The sequence below is a fragment of the Ovis canadensis genome, chromosome 8 (genome assembly GCF_042477335.2).
Source record: "Ovis canadensis isolate MfBH-ARS-UI-01 breed Bighorn chromosome 8, ARS-UI_OviCan_v2, whole genome shotgun sequence".
NCBI classification, from domain to species: domain Eukaryota; kingdom Metazoa; phylum Chordata; class Mammalia; order Artiodactyla; family Bovidae; genus Ovis; species Ovis canadensis.
In genome coordinates, this window is record NC_091252.1 from 85,215,967 (window position 1) to 85,232,808 (window position 16,842).

At 50.8% G+C, this 16,842-nt stretch overlaps 1 pseudogene; it reads right to left on the bottom strand.

Moving 5' to 3' along the window:
- Positions 1–1,024: 1,024 nt before the first annotated feature.
- On the bottom strand, positions 1,025–15,815 carry LOC138444954 (UL16-binding protein 3-like; annotated as a pseudogene).
- Between the last annotated feature and the right edge of the window lie 1,027 nt (positions 15,816–16,842).

Below are 16,842 nucleotides of genomic sequence, written 5' to 3' on the forward strand. Positions count from 1 at the left end.
ATTAGAAATCCATTTACCTGGGGGTTGCTTTAAAACTCTCTTTATGGCATGAGGAGTGTAGACCAAGAGTCTCTGTCCATAAGTCAGTTTATCAGCATCGTGGACTAAGAGCACGGTGGCCATGATGATACGGAGGCAAGGTGGCCATCCGGCTGCCACTGGGTCCAGTCTCTTGGAAAGGTAAGCTACAGGTCGCTTCTATGGTCTCCATCTCTGTGTTAGTACCCCCTTTTCTATCCCCCGCTTTTCATCTACAAATAATTGGAAAGGCTTAGATGGATCAGGGAGGGCAAGGGCAGGAGCTTCTAGCAAGGCTAGCCTGAGCTCTTGGAAGGCCTCTTTCATTGGCTCAGTCCATTTCCAGTCCTTGTTTTCTTTGGTCCCTTCATATAGGGGCCTGGCCTTTTCTGCAAACCCCAAGATCCATAACCAGCAATATCCCACAGTTCCCAGAAATTCTCTCACTTGTCTAGGGTTAGCTGGCTCAGGGATCTGGAGGATGGTTTCTTTCATAGCCTGTGTTAGCCACCCCTGGCCGTTTTATCTTATAACCGAGGTATGTAACCTCTTGCTTGGCAATCTGGGCCTTTTTGGCACTGGCCCTGTAACCTAAAGTCCCCAAGGTTTGGAGAAGGTCACCTGTTGCCTCTTGGCACTCTTTCTCTGTAGCCGCTGCCAGCATAAGGTCATCAACATATTGTAATAAAACAATGGTAGGGTGTTCAACCCGATACTCATGGAGGCCTTCGTCCAGGGCCTCATTAAATAACGTGGGCGAATTTTTGAAACCCTGTGGTAAGCGAGTCCATGTCAGCTGCACAGGGGTCTGACCACAGTCTTCCTGCCATTCTAAGGCAAAGATCTCTTGGCTTGCGGGGGCAAGAGGCAAACAGAAAAAGGCATCTTTTAAATCTAAAACAGTATACCAAATGTAGTTTGGAGGTAAGTTGCTTAGCAATCTATAAGGGTTAGGAACCATAGGATGAATATCACTCACCCGTTTGTTGACTTCTCGTAGATCTTGAACCGGTCTAAAATCAGTTCCCCCAGGCTTTTTCACAGGCAACAGGAGAGTGTTCCATGGGGACTGGCACCTTTTCAGGACCCCAGCGTCTATGAGACGTTGTATATGAGGAGTAATTCCTTGTCGAGCCTCTTGACACTGGCTTTCAGTCCCACAATGATAGGGCGCCTCTGTTTGGCCAGTCCCATTCCTGCTGTTTCAGCCCAGGCCTGAGGGTATCTTTGAACCCATGGCTGTACTTTGGGGCTTATCGTCGCTGGGGCCTCTGGCAAGTAGAGTCTGTATTCATCTTTTAATGCCAGAGACAGGACCTGAAGAGGATGCCCGGTCCCATCTAAAACCGACACTTGTCCGTGGTCGAAATGAATTTGGGCATTCACTTTAGACAGTAAATCCCTTTCCAACAAGGGCACTGGACACTCAGGTATCACCAGAAAAGAATGGGTTACCTGGTGGGCCCCCAAGTTCACATGCCGTTTTGTAGTCCATCCATATCATTTAGTCCCGGTTGCTCCCTGCACCCAGCTACTTTTCTTACACATGGGTCCATCTTTTTGGTTTAAGACTGAGTATTGGGCTCCCGTGTCCACCATGAAGCCAACCAGTTTCCCCTCCACATTTATAGTTACCCAGGACTCGGGGAGGGGCTTCGAGCCCTGATCCCCTTAGTCGCTATCCTCACCCACGTAGAGGATATGACTGTCTGGAGAGGGAGTCTCGTTCTTGGGGTTCTTGGGCCCCTCTTTTAGACTTTTCTTGGGGCATTTATCTTTCCAATGTCCAAACTCTTTACAAAATGCACATTGGTTTTTCTCAAGCTTACGCCTTGTCATTTTTTCTTCAGTTTTTGAGTCCAATTTTTTCCCTTTTTGAAACCTGTTTTTGTTTTCAACCCCAGCAAAAAATATCTGGGCCAGCTCTTTTTGATTTTTACAGTTTTCTTCAGCTCTAAATTCTCTTTCTTCTCTTTTAATGCGGTCCTCTCTCTCTTCTGGGGTCTCTCTATGATTAAAAACTCTCTCGGCTGCCCTCACTAGATCTTGCAAGGATTGTTCACTTTACCTCTCTATCTTTTGTAACTTTCTTCTAATATCAGGGGCTGCTTGATTTACAAATGCTAACATAACTGCCGCTCGTGACTCATCTGCCTGTGGGTCCATAGGGGTATACTGTCTAAAAGCTTCCATTATCCTTTCAAGGAAGGCTGCTGGGCTCTCATTTGGCTCCTGCCTCACTGAATTTATTTTGGCCAAATTAGTTGGCTTCCTGGCGGCTGCTCTAAGGCCGGCCATAAGAGTCTGGCGGTACACGCGGAGATGCTCCCTACCTTTAGCGCGCTCAAAGTCCCAGCAGGGCCGCGTCAGGGGAAATCCCTCATCAATCAGGTTAGGCTGCGTAGTGGGTCTCCCATCTACCCCGGCACATTCTTCCAAGCTTCTGACAGGATCCGCTCGTGCTCCTCTGTAGTGAAAAGCACCTGTAACAGTTGCTGACAATCATCCCAAGTGGGATTGTGAGTAAAAAGGATAGACTCTAAAAGATCAATAAGACCCTGCGGTTTTTTAGAGAAGGAGGGGGTCTGGGTTTTCCAATTGTACAAATCACTAGTGCAGAAAGAAGGGCCAATACTGATATGTCCCCTCTCCACCCTCTCTGGCTGGCCCTGCCCGGACCGGAAATGCGTGAATGGTGGAGGAGGGGACTTCTGGGTCTTCTTTTTCCGCTATGCTGGCCATTTTCCCTGTTCTTCCCTGAGTTCCCTGGGCGGGGGCCCCTTCTCTGGGAGGAGCTGAAGGCTCGGTTCTCCTCCTGGCTTCTCCCGATGAAACCTGTGGAACCTGTGGAAGCAAGGGCAGATGTGGATCTGCATACAGGGGTGGGAACAATTTGGTCTCCAGATCAAGTAAATTGGGGTATAGTGAGGATTCCTAGAATACCGGTTTCACCCGGTTGCTGCACCTTTTTTTCTCTTTTTTCTCTTTGGATGCTTCAACGACTAGTACCTGTGGACGTAATGAAGCTGAGGATGGGGAAGAGGGAAGGGAAGTGAGGGGCTGGAAAACAAAAGGTTTTAGCCAGGCTGGGGGGTTTTCCACCAGGTCCTTCCAGACCAAAATGTATGGAGTTTGGTCTGGGTGCCCCGAAGGGTAAGGGGCGAGCACCTTCTCTCTGACCGCTCAAATAGTAGGCAGGCTGAAGGTGCCTTCTTGTGGCCAGCCAACATCAAAAGCAGGGCACTTGGCAGAACAAAAAGTTACTAACTTGCTTTTCTTCACCAGCAATGATAGATTCTGTGTTCTAGACTTAAAATCAGAGAAGTGGTTAACCATAAGAGATAAAGGAGTAGAAGTTGTTTGTCCCATGATCACAGAAAAGTACACTGAGAGCCAACAGAGCACACAAAGAGCAACGCAGACACCACAAATAGACAAACAGATAACAAACGCAAGGTAGCCACCAACAATGCACTCAATCTTACCTGCAGGATGTTCACAGAGCCAGCCGCCTCCCCGGCACGATACCGGGCCTCGGCCTTATGCCGGACTTAATCTAGTAACCAGAGCCAGCCGCCTCCCCAGCACGATACTGGGCCTCGGCCTTATGCCGGACTTGCCTCTGCACTTTACACCCAGATGCCTCCCCAGTATGATACTGGGCCCCGGACTTAATCTGGGCTTCTGCAACGTTAGCACCAGTGCTCAGAGCTCTTATCTCCTAACGAGGTTACTCCCTTCTACCAGGAGAGTTGTCCTCCCCGGTGGGACGGAGATCCTGGACGAGCACCCAAATGTTTTGCACCAAGCCCGTATCTCTGAACCGACCGAGACAGCAAGTCCACCACAGTAATGCAAAGGCAAGAAGGGAGTTTATTTCTAGTGCGCTAGGGCCCAAGTCTCTTCCAGCACAGTGGAATCCGACAAGAGCCCCGAACAAAGGAGTATGGCGGCTTATATACAGGCAGTTCTTTGTCTCAGTTACAGGAGTAGCTGGCATTACATGATTGGCCAGGCAGGATGAACGCATGTCCTGTCTTTCTCTGGTAAACATGACTCAGGTCCTAGAGCCCGTCGTTTGGTCCCTAACACTGTCCTCCTCCCAGCCCCCATGTGTCTCTTGTTCCCAAACTGCTACACACCAGGCTCTTGGTTTCCTTAATCAGTATAAATCAATCAGAGGCCAGATAATAGAAATAAATCAAATTTCTTAATGAAAAGAAATTGAGGCAAGGCTTTATTGGGACCACTACTGCAGCAGAGGGGAGTGAGAACAAATGACAGTTTGCTTGCGTGCTTACTCCCCAAGGTGGTGGAGCTAGCTGGTTCCTTCTATGGGGTGATGGGAGGGGTGTGTCCAGGGGTCAGTCAGAGGGATGGCTAGGTGACTGGCTGAACCCTTAAGTGTTGTTGTGTTCTGGGGGCATGTGAGGCATCCTGCTTTTGCTCTGGGTTCTTCAAAAGTGGCAGTTGGGTTTTTCATCTCTTTGTATCCTTTTTCCAGAATTTGCTTTAACTACTCACTAAGCGCAGGCGGCTGTGACAGGGTGCACTAAGCGCAGGCGGCTGCGACTGGCGCACCAAGCGCGGTCGAGAGGAGCTACCCCATGGCCGAGGTTGGGGCAGCGGTCGAGAGTGCCAGGCTGCTAACATGCAGGAACAGCCGGGAAGAGCTACCCTGAGTCCAAGGAGCGGTGGCTGCGCGGGCACAGGAGGGCCTAGAGGAGCTATCCCATGTTGAAGGTCAGGAAGGGTGGCGGTGAGGAGATAGCCCTTATCCAAGGTAAGGAGCAGCAGCTGTGCTTTGCTGGAGCAGCCCTGAAGAGATTCCCCACGTCCAAGGTAAGAGAAACCCAGGTAAGATGGTAGGTGTTGCAAGAGGGCATCAGAGGGCAGACACACTAAATCCATACTCACAGAAAACTAGTTAATCTAATCACACTAGGACCACAGCCTTGTCTAACTCAATGAAACTAAGCTATGCCCACGGGGCAACCCAAGACAGGCAGGTCATGATGGAGAGGTCTGACAGAATGTGGTCCACTGGAGAAGGGAATGGCTAACCACTTCAGTATTCTTGCCTTGAGAACCCCATGAACAGTAGGAAAAGGCAAAATGATAGGATAATGAAAGAGGAACTCCCCAGGTCAGTAGGTGCCCAATAAGCTACTGGAGATCAGTGGAGAAATAACTCCAGAAAGAATGAAGGGATGGAGCCAATGCAAAAACAATACCTAGCTGTCGATGTACTGGTGATAGAAGCAAGGTCTGATGCTGTAAAGAGCAATATTGCATAGGAACTTGGAATGTCAGGTCCATGAATCAAGGCAAATTGGAAGTGGTCAAACAAGAGATGGCAAGAGTAAACGTCAACATTCTAGGAATCAGCGAACTAAAATGGACTGGAATGGGTGAATTTAACTCAGATGACCATTATATCTACTACTGCGGGCAGGAATCCCTCAGAAGAAATGGAGTAGCCATCATGGTCAACAAGAATCCGAAATGCAGTACTTGGATGCAATCTCAAAAATGACAGAACAATCTCTGTTCGTTTCCAAGGCAAGCCATTCAATATCACAGTAATCCAAGCCTATGCTCCAACCAGTAACATGAAGAAGCTGAGGTTGAACGGTTCTATGAAGACCTACAAGACCTTTTAGAACTAACACCCCAAAAGGGGTCCTTTTCAGTATAGGGGACTGGAATGCAAAAGTAGGAAGTCAAGAAACAACCTGGAGTAACAGTGCAGCCACCCTGTCATCATAACAGGAAGGCAGGCTCCGAATTCCTGGGTCTCTTCTCTTGCCTCTAAAGTGAACACAGGAGAACAAAGGCGGCCGAGCAGAGACTGAGCCCTCAGGCCGACAGCACACCTGCCGCACTTCCTGGGAGCACCGTCTCCTGCAGAAAAGAAAGAGGCCTTGGTCCAGGAGGCTGAGGAACTCCTCTCACTATCCTGGGGCTTCTCCTCCCCAGTCCCCCAGCCCTGCCCTCACTGAGGGACTCCTATGTCCTCCACCCCCACCCCCACCCCAGGCCCAGCAGCTTCTTGTCACCTCCTCCTTCCTTCCTGCATCACAGAGTCACCCCAGGCCCCCCTGCTCAGGCTCAGAACTGGAGCCAGTGAGGAATCAATCTGCTCCCTTTACTCAGGTCCAGATCCTCCCCGAAGGGGGCCTAAAGGACCAGGGAGCAGGTCCCAAGAGGAGGGGACTTGCTTCCTGACAGCCTTGGGGGGCTGCAGGCAAACGCCTTCCTTCGTGCCCCTCCAGCCTCTGAGCAGCACACACAGCTCTCAGGACCAGGGTCCCTGCTCCCATCTCTTCCTGGTCCCCCCAGTTGGGCGCTTCCACCCCAGCTCAGGCCCACCATCCCCAGGCACCTCTGCTCAAGTTAGGGCCGCTTGGCAATGGAGCTCTGGGTCTCCAGGAGGCTGGTGACGTGCAGGCCACAGGATGAGTCACAACTGCTGCTGCTCCAGGAACACAGGCCTGGCCTCAGCACTTCCCCCAGTCTCTGCTGTGGGTCTCCTGCCTTGCCTGCTTGACCCAGGCCACTTCCTGTGAGAACAGGCCTTTGGAGGTGGGTCTGCAAAGGCCTTCCCACCCCTTCCTCCTGGGATGAGAGCCCAGCCCCTCTCATCTTGGCCCCTGGGTGGGTCCCCTTCCCGCTGACACATCACGTGGAGCCCCATGCTGCTCTCAGGCCCCTGAGTCCTGCCCTCCCCCTGAGTGCCTGCTGTTCTCACACCACCCACCGGGGGCCCTGCCAGCCAGCGGTGTGTGCTCAGTCAGGGGACTTGGCTAAACCCTTTTAACTTCCAACAGGCCCCCAGCCGCCCCACACTTCCCACTGTCATCTGACAGTGAGGACCTTTCAGTACTGAGGCCTGAGCTTGTCTGAATTCTTGCTCTCAGGTTATATGAGGCCTTGTTCACCTACTCATTTGCAGGATGAGGAGGTTCAATGAGGGGCAGGGCTTGGCTGGGATTTCCCTCCCTGTCTTTACGCCAGGCCCTGTGCCCCTGCCTTCCCTCTGAATTCTGCCCTCAGTACCTCTTCTTGTAAAGGATTACGATGCTTGTTATGACGAAAACGGCGAGAACCACAAAGATGATCTCTGTTATGTGGTTGTTGGTTGCGGCCGTGGGCTGCACTGTAGTGGGGACTGTGGTCAGTGGTGCTGCAAGGAGAGTAAGAGTGAAGCCCCTGTCCAGACCCCAAGCTCAGCAGATGCCTCCTCGCCCCCCTGACTCAGTACTCCTACTGTGTAGACAGCTTGCACCCATCACATGGAGGCCCCTGTGATAGATCCTCAGGCCAGACGGGGGAAGGGAGGAGCCCAGTCCTCACGAGGCTCTGACAGCTAATGGGGGAGCAAGGTTTCCAACACAGCCACTCAGTCCTGCTGTGACATCAGAGATGGAGACCTGAGGATGCAGTCCTCAGGAGCTACAGCAGAGGCGGTATTGACAGATTTCCCAAAGTAGTATAGGTGACATTTGAAAGAAGATTCTGGAAAGAGGGTACAGTGAGAAATAAATTCCAGAAACCAAAAAATGTCTACAGGTTTGGGGTCAGCAAAAATCCATGTTCAGTCGTCCAAACGCCTGAGCTGTGAGGAGAGACATCAGGAGTGGAAGAGGAAGGAGGATGACAGAGCGTCCCCGGGCCATTGCTTTCCCAGGAACAACTCACCTCTGACGGATCACATTCTAACACACACACACACACACACACACACACACACACACACCACATGGGAGTGGGTCCATGTCACCATGAGAGGACGACCACTTTCTCCTACTCTTCTCACTTACCCGAGGTCTTCAACATTTTCTCCCAGCGCACCAAGAAAGTCTGAAGCCAGGCCTGACAGTCTCCCATGGAGACCTTCTTGAAGAAGTCGGTCACAGTCCTGTCGTTCTCCCATTTCTCTTTCATCTGTCTCCCTCCAGGATGAACCACTGTCCAGTGTCCATTCTCCGAATCAAAGAGGAGGCACAGCTGTCCATTGAAGCCAAACCCCCAGGATGCATTGGTGTGTCCATCGTCTTCACGCCAGCATGTCATCCTGGCCTGCAGGGTCACAAGGCCTGATCCCACTGAAGGAAAGAAAGAGCTCAGCCTCAGGGCTTGACAGATTCTTACCCACCTGGGTCCACCTCCCCTTGGCCCAGCTAATCGGGCTCTGGTGTCTCCTGCAACAGCTGCTCTTCCCACTGGACTACTAGGGAAGGACAATATCCAATTTTTTTTTTTTTTTTACCCGATAACAGTGGATGCAGCTAAGCCCCCAGTCTACTTCTCCTGCATTTGGATTTTCTAACTCACCCTTGTCTGTGTGTTTCTCCGGTGTAACGTCAGGCATCTGCCCCTGGAGCAAGTCTCCAGTGTCTCTGAGTGTGACAGTCTGTGCTTCCCAGGCGCTCATATTTTTCACTTCCTCTCCCAATGGACTCATGTACTTGATCTTAGCTGTACCACAGTCATAGGAGAGAAAGACCTTTTGATCAACTTCTCCTTGAACCTCACACCATGGCTGATCATCTCTGGGTCAAGGATCGATGGTGAAATTATAGGAAAGAGAATGAGCGTCTGTGAAGGCAAAACACAGTGAGGGTGAGGTTGGGGAAAAAAACCTGCAGGCCCCTTCCCCCAGTTATGTGAGAGCGGAGTAAAGTGCAGGGCGGGCTGACAGAGCAATGACATCCCACAGCACACACCATACAGCCAGTGCCCCTCCTCTCCTTGTGGAGAGGGAGGAGTCCGCTGCCTGGCAAAGATCACACATCCTGGCTGTGTCCCCTTGTCCACCAGGTCCATTCCCAGCATCATAACCTTTGCAGAGACGTGCCAGGCTGCTATGCAGGAAAAGTCTAGATGACAGAGGACTGTCAGAATCTAACCCTGTGTCCTGTGAGAGATGGGGAGCCTGTGGAGATGCCCCTGAGGAAGCAGGATCACAGGGAGAGGGGCAAAGAGGCGGCAGGTGAGCACAGAACCCCAAGTAGGAGAAGGAAGAGTTAATAATCACGGGTCACAGGACTTAGCAAGGCTGGGGAGACACTGCTGATCTCCCACTAGGATGGGTCTTGGAAGCCTGGAGAAAGGCCTGGCCCACATGGCATGAAAGAGAAAGTCCAGAACTTCCGAGGCAGGTGGTAGAGGAGGGGATCCAAGGCTCAGAAAAGTGAATCTGCCAGGGCAGACAGGGAATGAAAGGGAGGGAAAGTGTCCAGGACACCAGGCACCATGGGAAAGCCTGATGCAGTCTATGGAGCCCGAGAGGAAAGCATGGATGAGAAGCATCTCCAACAGCTCAAGGTTGACTTTTGTGGAAATCAGGGATAGTGGTAGGAGACTGTGTTTCCATTGGCTTCCAGCAGGAACAGAAAGGAAAATAGGGAAAAATCAGATTCCAGGTGGAGTGTTGTATGTCAGGAGCAAAGTTGGTACAATGGTCAAAGTGATTAGTGAAAGTCGCTAGTTTTGTCTGGCTCTTGTGACCCCCATGGACTATACAGTCCATGGAATTCTCCAGGCTAGAATACTGTGGTGGGTAGCCTTTCTCTTCTCCAGAGAAATCTTCCCAATTCAGGGATCAAACCCAGGTCTCCCGCATTGCAGGTGGATTCTTTACCAGCTGAGCCACAAGGGAAGCCCAAGAATACAGGAGTGGGTAGCCTATCCCTTCTCCAGCGGATCTTCCTAACCCAGGAATCAAACTGGGGTCTCCTGTGTTGCAGGCAGATTCTTCACCAACTGAGCTATCAGGGAAGCTGAAAGTGATTAGAGAGTCCCAATGCCAGCCAGGGCCTGACTGCAGAGAGCACAATGCCGGCTCAGAGCACAGGGTGATCCTAGAGACAAAGAGATGGTCAGTGAACCTGGATGCAAACTGCTTGATTGAGAGACAGAAACAAGAGACAAACACAAGACTGGATAATCAGCAGGCTGAAAGCAGCCATCCCTCCCAAACATCCCTACCAAAATTTCCAGAACTGAGCTACTTCTCAGAAGGCATCACCAGAGAAAGAAGTCCCATCCAGGTGAGGAGGGCCCTTTCATCACCACAGCAAGTGCAGAAGTCCTTCCATTCTCTCCCGATGAGCCACATGGTTATTTACTGGGATAAGTCAGTCCAATACTTTGGCCACCTGATGGGAAGAATTGACTCATTGGAAAAGACCCTGATGCTGGGAAGGACTGAAGCCCAGAGGAGAAGTGGACGACAGAGGATGAGATGGCTGGATGGCATTACCGACACGATGGACATGAGTTTGAGTAAGCTCTGGGAGTTGGTGATGGACAGGGAAGCCTGGCAGGCTGCAGTCCATGGGGTCACAAAGAGTCGGACGTGACTGAGTGACTGAAGTGAGCTGGAACCACTCCCACGTTCATATGGGACTCAGTGTGCTACTAACACCACGCACAGGACTGCAGCGTGAACATGGCCCCCGTGCTGTGAGGTGATGCTCCAAGGACCAGGCAATTAATAGACACCTGTCCCAGGTCCTGCTAACAGTGCTTATCTCTGGGTCCACAGATCCACTCAGTGTCCATTGCACACGTCCTGGACTTCTGACATGAATGGACAGTTTGTGTTGTTAGTAAACTACCATGGGTGAGGGTACCATAGTCGTGAATTCCACATTCACTCTTCTGACCCTGACTCCCCATTCCCTGATAGTACGTGTAAACAACATCATCTCCTGGAGGAAATCATGGAAACAAGTAGCAACCTACAGTCTCCCTAGGCCTGCAGAGTTCTGGTCCCTATCTTATCTCCACTGAATTACCACTGAGGTCCTAGGTTTCCTCTGATGGTACATATGAAACATTTCAGGCTTCGCAGACCCTAGGTATCCAATGCAACTGCTGTCCTGGCACAAAAGCAGTCACAATTGATGAATGATGAGTGTGGCTGGACCTGCTTCTTGGGCAGATGACCCAACAGAATCAGTGACGTCACAGCTATCTGTGTTTGGAAAGGGGCTACATGCTGTATGTGGCATTTTACTCGGAGGCTCACAACACAGACTCCTAGTGTCCTGAAGAAAGGACACACCACTTGCAGTGAGAAAGCCCATACCATTCAGTGTGGCTCCTGGTATGGTCCTGGGGCCTGGCAGAGATGAGGCCTCTGGTCATGGAATGTCAGAGTTGCCCAGCATGATCTGGGTTCACCAACTCCTAACCATTAGTTCAGATAGGCCAGCCGTCATAGGATAGAAGTGATTATGTGGCTTGCAATAACCAGGGCCACAGGGAACAAATCAGATGTACCAGCAGGGGACCTAGGCCTGACACCAGAGTTGATACAGGGCCACTGTCCCCTGCTCACACCTGTGGCTTCATGCAGTGTCCCCTACGGCTCCTTGAACCAAGGAAGCCAGTCTACAGCAGAGGGGGTGCATGAGCCCCTAACAGCCAGATCCACACTCCTATCACAGTCCCACCACCAGAAGCTACAAGGCAGGACTGGGTAAGTTTCTGGTTCATAAACAGATGACTGAGGCAGCTCCTGGATGATTTCTACGGGTTGGTCACTCTTTACTTGGGTGAGAAACCAGGACAGTGGACAAGTCTGGTTCTCAGTTGATTTACACAGTATATTTGGCTTCTGGTGCTCCACAAACATGGAAGCTCCTTTTGCACCCAGAAACAGATACCAAATTGCCTAAAGAGACCTCAAGATTTACTTTCTTCTGTAGAAAAAAAAAAAAATCTGTCAACACCTACCTTAATAACCATTATAGGCTGCTACTCTCCCAATTCCTAGACACTATGAATGTGGGAGCAAAGGGTAGAAGTGGGGATGCCCAGCCTCACCCTCAAGCCCTGTGTCACACTCTGGGAAACCCTGTTCCCGTCCCTCCTAAGTTAGGTCGTGGGCGCCAGGTCAGGGGGTTTTGCTGGGTGAGTTAACAGACAGAGGGATAAGATGCCAGTTGAGAGAGGGCATGTTTAGACTCTCTTCAAGAGACAGGAAGCTGTTGGAGGCCCTGGGCTTCTTGGGACCCTGGACAAATGGGTAATAAATGGTCTTGTAACCAAAAGGGCTCTAGGGCGCCTTAGTGGGAAAGACCCCACCCTCCCAACCCCCGCCATGGTCTCTGTCTGCCTCTTGTTTGTAGAAAAGTTTTAGTCAGCCTGGCTTCCTTTGAATCTCAAAATGGTGGTTTAAGAGTTAAGGATTAGAACATGTGAAGATGGAGAAAGGAATACTCCTTAGGCTGGGAAACTGGTAACAATTTAGACTGTGAGCAGCCACAGAGCAGGGTCATGAAATTCCCAGTTCCCTGAAAGACAACAAAGAGCTGACACAAGCCTCAAGTTGTTTCTACAGGAAGCAGACCCCCAGCACATAAAAACTGCTGGCTGCAAGCACGCAGACCCCCAGACTGGTTGAAACCACAAGCTTGGTGGTGCTCAAATGTTCACCTTGTGCCAACTAACCTGACTGTGCTCAAGACGCTGATGTGCCCTGCAGCAGCCACCTCTGCCCCCTTTCTAACCTGGAAACTTGGAGGTGGTCTGAGGACATTAGGTCACTATTTTCACGGGGCTCCTGAGCAAACCAACTTGTCCTTTTCAACCACTTGTTACCTTCATAGGTGGTAGGATCTGGGTCATAACCAGCTTCAACAAGTAACAGCCTGAGCTGTCTGGGAGGAGCTTTGACTCCAGGAAGGTGCTGATCAGTGGCTAGGCATTGAGCGCCTTCCTCATGATGCATATGTAATTTTATTATTAATAACTTGAATTATTTAATTTTTTCAAGTATTTTTAAAAATCCATTTTATACTTAAGCCAGCCTTAAAGATAAGCACAAAATCTGTTTACTTTTTTTTTCCTACACAACACAACTCAGGCACCCATTCTGTGCATAGGACTGTTCTACTGCTACTGCTTCTGCTGCTGCTAAGTCGCTTCAGTCGTGTCCAACTCTGTGCGACCCCATAGACAGCAGCCCACCAGGCTCCCCCGATCCTGGGATTCTCCAGGCAAGAACACTGGAGTGGGTTGCCATTGCCTTCTACGATAGGACTGTTCTAGGTGTAGTAAAAGGGATTATTTACTATTGACCTGACCCAAACCCACTTTTGGCACTGAGAAATGCTAGGATCTGCCAAATTTAAGATGTTTCAGTAAATTCCTCTCCTACTTTCCCCAAAGTAAGAAGGCAGAACTCCTCTGTATTAAAAAAAAAAAATTTTAAAGGCAACTTTCCATGAAAGAGTAGTTTATGTTTCTATTGTATTTTTCTCCTTTTTTTCTTTAGCTTTTAAGTTTTCTTTCTCCAACACTGCTTTTTCTTGTACAAGGCGAGAGCATTTTTTCATTTTTCTTTTCCTAAGACAAAGTATTTCATCTTATAGACAAATAATTCCCAAGACTAGTCATAAATATTAAAAAAAAAAAAGAAAAGAAAGAGAGAAAAGAAAGAAACTTAAGGGTTTCCCTGGTGGCTCAGCAGGTAATGAATCCACCTGCAATGCAGGAGACCCCAGCTCAATTCCGGGGTCAGAAAGATCCCCTGGAAAAGGGAGAGGCTACCCACTCCAGTATTTGTGAGCTTCCCTGGTGCCTTAGATGGTAAAGAATCCACCTGCATGGTGGGAGACCTGGGTTCAATCCCTGGGTTGGGAAGATCCCCTAGAGACGGGAAAGGCTATCCACTCCAGTATTCAACCCTGTATAAGTCCATGGCATCGCAAAGAGTCAGACAGGAGTGAGCAACTACTCACGGCACATTCAAGGATGAATCAACTACATTACTCTGACGAAGTAGAAACTAAAAAGCACTTGGCCTTAAGCTAGTCCAAGTATTTGTGTTGAAACAATCTTAAAAACTATTTATTTTATAACACTGTTTAAAAATTTCTTGGTCACAAAAGTTATACAAACATTTTCAGTTCAACCTAATGAAGGTGATATCTAGAAAATATTCCACATCCCTAAGCCTGTCTTAGAAAGTTCAGATGCTATGGCATTCCTAAGGCACAGTGTTCTGGAAGACAATGTGCTTCTGCGGTGCTGGGTGATGTATGTGGCTGCCTGGCTCCAAGCGGACTTCAGCAGGCACCTTCCCCCTGACGCTGGGGGACTGTGAGAGGACTGTCAGACACAGGCCCCCAGGGCTACATGGAACCCTGTGAGACACTGGGCCAGCTGCTGGAACTGGGCTTCTCCTCCGAATCTGAGGCCCAGCACAAGCCATCACATTTCGTAGCACATTTTCCTTCCTTTCAAATTTTTGAAGAAGGGAAGTTTTTGAAGAACTTACAGTCAATACTAATACTGACAGTTGACAGACTAATACTATCAGTGTAGCACTGCATTTAGTATCATAACCTCATCATCTACTTTGCAGAGAAGGAAAGCTAGAGACAATATAGTGCGTGGAAATCCCTCCACCCCGTGCCCCTCGCACCCCCACCCCCACCCCCACCAAGCAGAAATGCTGACCTGAGGAAGGTCCAGGAAACTGTCTACTTGGAAACCTACTTATACTCAACTTGGACTCTGCAGGCCACGTGAAAGGCAGGACATCTATTTCGCTGGGTACTAACAGGTTAAGGGATATACGTGGTGCCCAACAGGATCAATTCTCTAATAAAAAATGTTCTGCATCTAGACCAATGGGCCAGTGCACGCGGTCCCTGCACAGAAAGAGGCTAGCATCCGCCACCGGAGTTCGGGGTGCAGCCGCGCAGGGGAGCACAGGAACAGGGAAGGAACTGCGCCACAGAGCCCAGGGATTCCTGGGGGAGCCGCGCAGCGGAGCCTCGGGGTCCTGGGGTGGAGCCCTGGGGCCGGGGGTGGAGCCCAGGGAACACGGATGGAGACGCGCCTTGGAGCCCGGGAACCGGGGTGGAGTCAGCAGCGGCGGCTCGGACAACAGCAACTCAAGCACGTTTCAGCCAGGAGCGCGCCGCCGTCGCCGCCTGGGCACCCGGGTCGGCTCTGCGTTTATAACTTACCGCCGGGAAAGAGCGCGGGTCCTTCAAGGGCCGGGAGATGGAGGGACCAGAAGGGTCTCTGTTGCACAGGTCGGGGCAGGAGAGTGTGCTTTTCGGGGTGGGTCTGGGTCCCTTCTCCCCGGGAAGGCCGACTGGTCCCAAACCGCCAGGCTCCAGGGCTCCCACTTTCCAGGGGCGGGCTGGACCTTTGGGTGGTTTCACCGCATTTCCTGCCGCGTCATGGCCGCCCTCTTCTCCCAGCGTCACCTCCCAAACTCCCGGCATTACTACTTCACCCAAGGCACCCCTGTTCTGTCCCGTAGAGCCGGCAAGAAGCTGGCAGGAGCCTCTGAGGAGAAAAGGGGCCGAGGGAAGCGAAAGAGGAGGAGGCGACGGCGACACGCTGCAAGAAGTTTCGCGAACCCCGCGGACACCACCCCCATGCCCTTTCCGGGTCAGAACCCATCCAACCTCCTCGCGTTCCCCGGCAGGTTCATCCTGGAACTCACCGCTGGAAGTTCCGCTGAACAAGACAATCAGAAGCAAAACGAGGAAGCCAAGACTGCTCTTGGAGTCACCCATCTCTCCCTTTCCCACCTGGATCGCAGTTTTGCCAGAGTGCGAGTCTGCCAAGTCAGAACCTGTGATCCTCTATCGCTAGCCGGCAACTGCGGTCTGGACCTCCGCGGCTGCGGTCTGGACCTCCGCGGCTGCGGTCTGGACCTCCGCGGCTGCGGTCTGGACCTCCGCGGCTGCGGTCTGGACCTCCGCGGCTGCGGTCTGGACCTCCGCCTCTGTGCTGACTGCCTGGGCAGTCCCTCCGCCGACAGGCCCCGCCCAGGTTTCCGCTTGGAGGCTTCGCGCCAGGGTCTGGGCTGGGCACTCTTGCCAGCTCCCTCACTCACAGGTTTGCCTTCCTGTAAACCAGCCTACCCGCCTGTTTACCCGCCAACGTGCACTGGTTACAGGAGACAGCAAGCTCTTGTTCCTTCAATTCAGTTCAGTTCAGTCGCTCAGTCGTGTCCGACTCTTTGAGACCTCATGGACTGCAGCTCACCAGGCCTCCCTGTCCATCACCACCTCCTGCAGTTTACTCAAACTCATGTCCACTGAGTCGGTGATGCCATGCAACCATCTCATCCTTTGTTGTCCCCTTCTCCTCCCGCCTTCAATCTTTCCCAGCATCAGGGTGTTTTCCAATGACTCAGTTCTTTGCATCAGGTGGCCAAAGGATTGGAGTTTTAGCTTCAACATCAGTCCTTCCAACGTATATTCATGACTGATTTCCTTTAGGATGGACTGGTTGGATCTTGCACCAAGAGTCTTGTCCAACACCACAGATCAAAAGCATCAGTTCTTCAGCACTCAGCTTTCTTTACAGTTCAAATCTCACGTCCATACATGACTATTGGAAAAATCATAGCTTTGACTAGGCAGATCTTTGTTGGCAAAATAATGTCTCTGGTTTTTAATATGCTGTCTAGGTTGGTCGTAACTTTTCTTCCAAGGAGCAAGAGTTTTTTAATTTCATGGCTGCAGTCACCATCTGCAGTAATTTCTGCGGCCCAAGAATATAAAGTCTGTCCCTGTTTCCATTGTTTCCCCATCCATTTGCCATGAAGTGATGGGACCAGATGCCATGTTCTTGGTTTTCTGAATGTTGAGCTTTAAGCCAACTTTTTCACTCTCCTCTTTCACTTTCATCAAGAGGCTCTTTAGTTCTTCTTCACTTTCTGCCATAAGGGTGGTGTCATCTGCATATCTGAGGTTATTGATATTTCTCCCAGCAATCTTGATTCCAGTTTGTGTTTCCTCCAGCTCAGCATTTCTCATGATGCACTCTGCATATAAG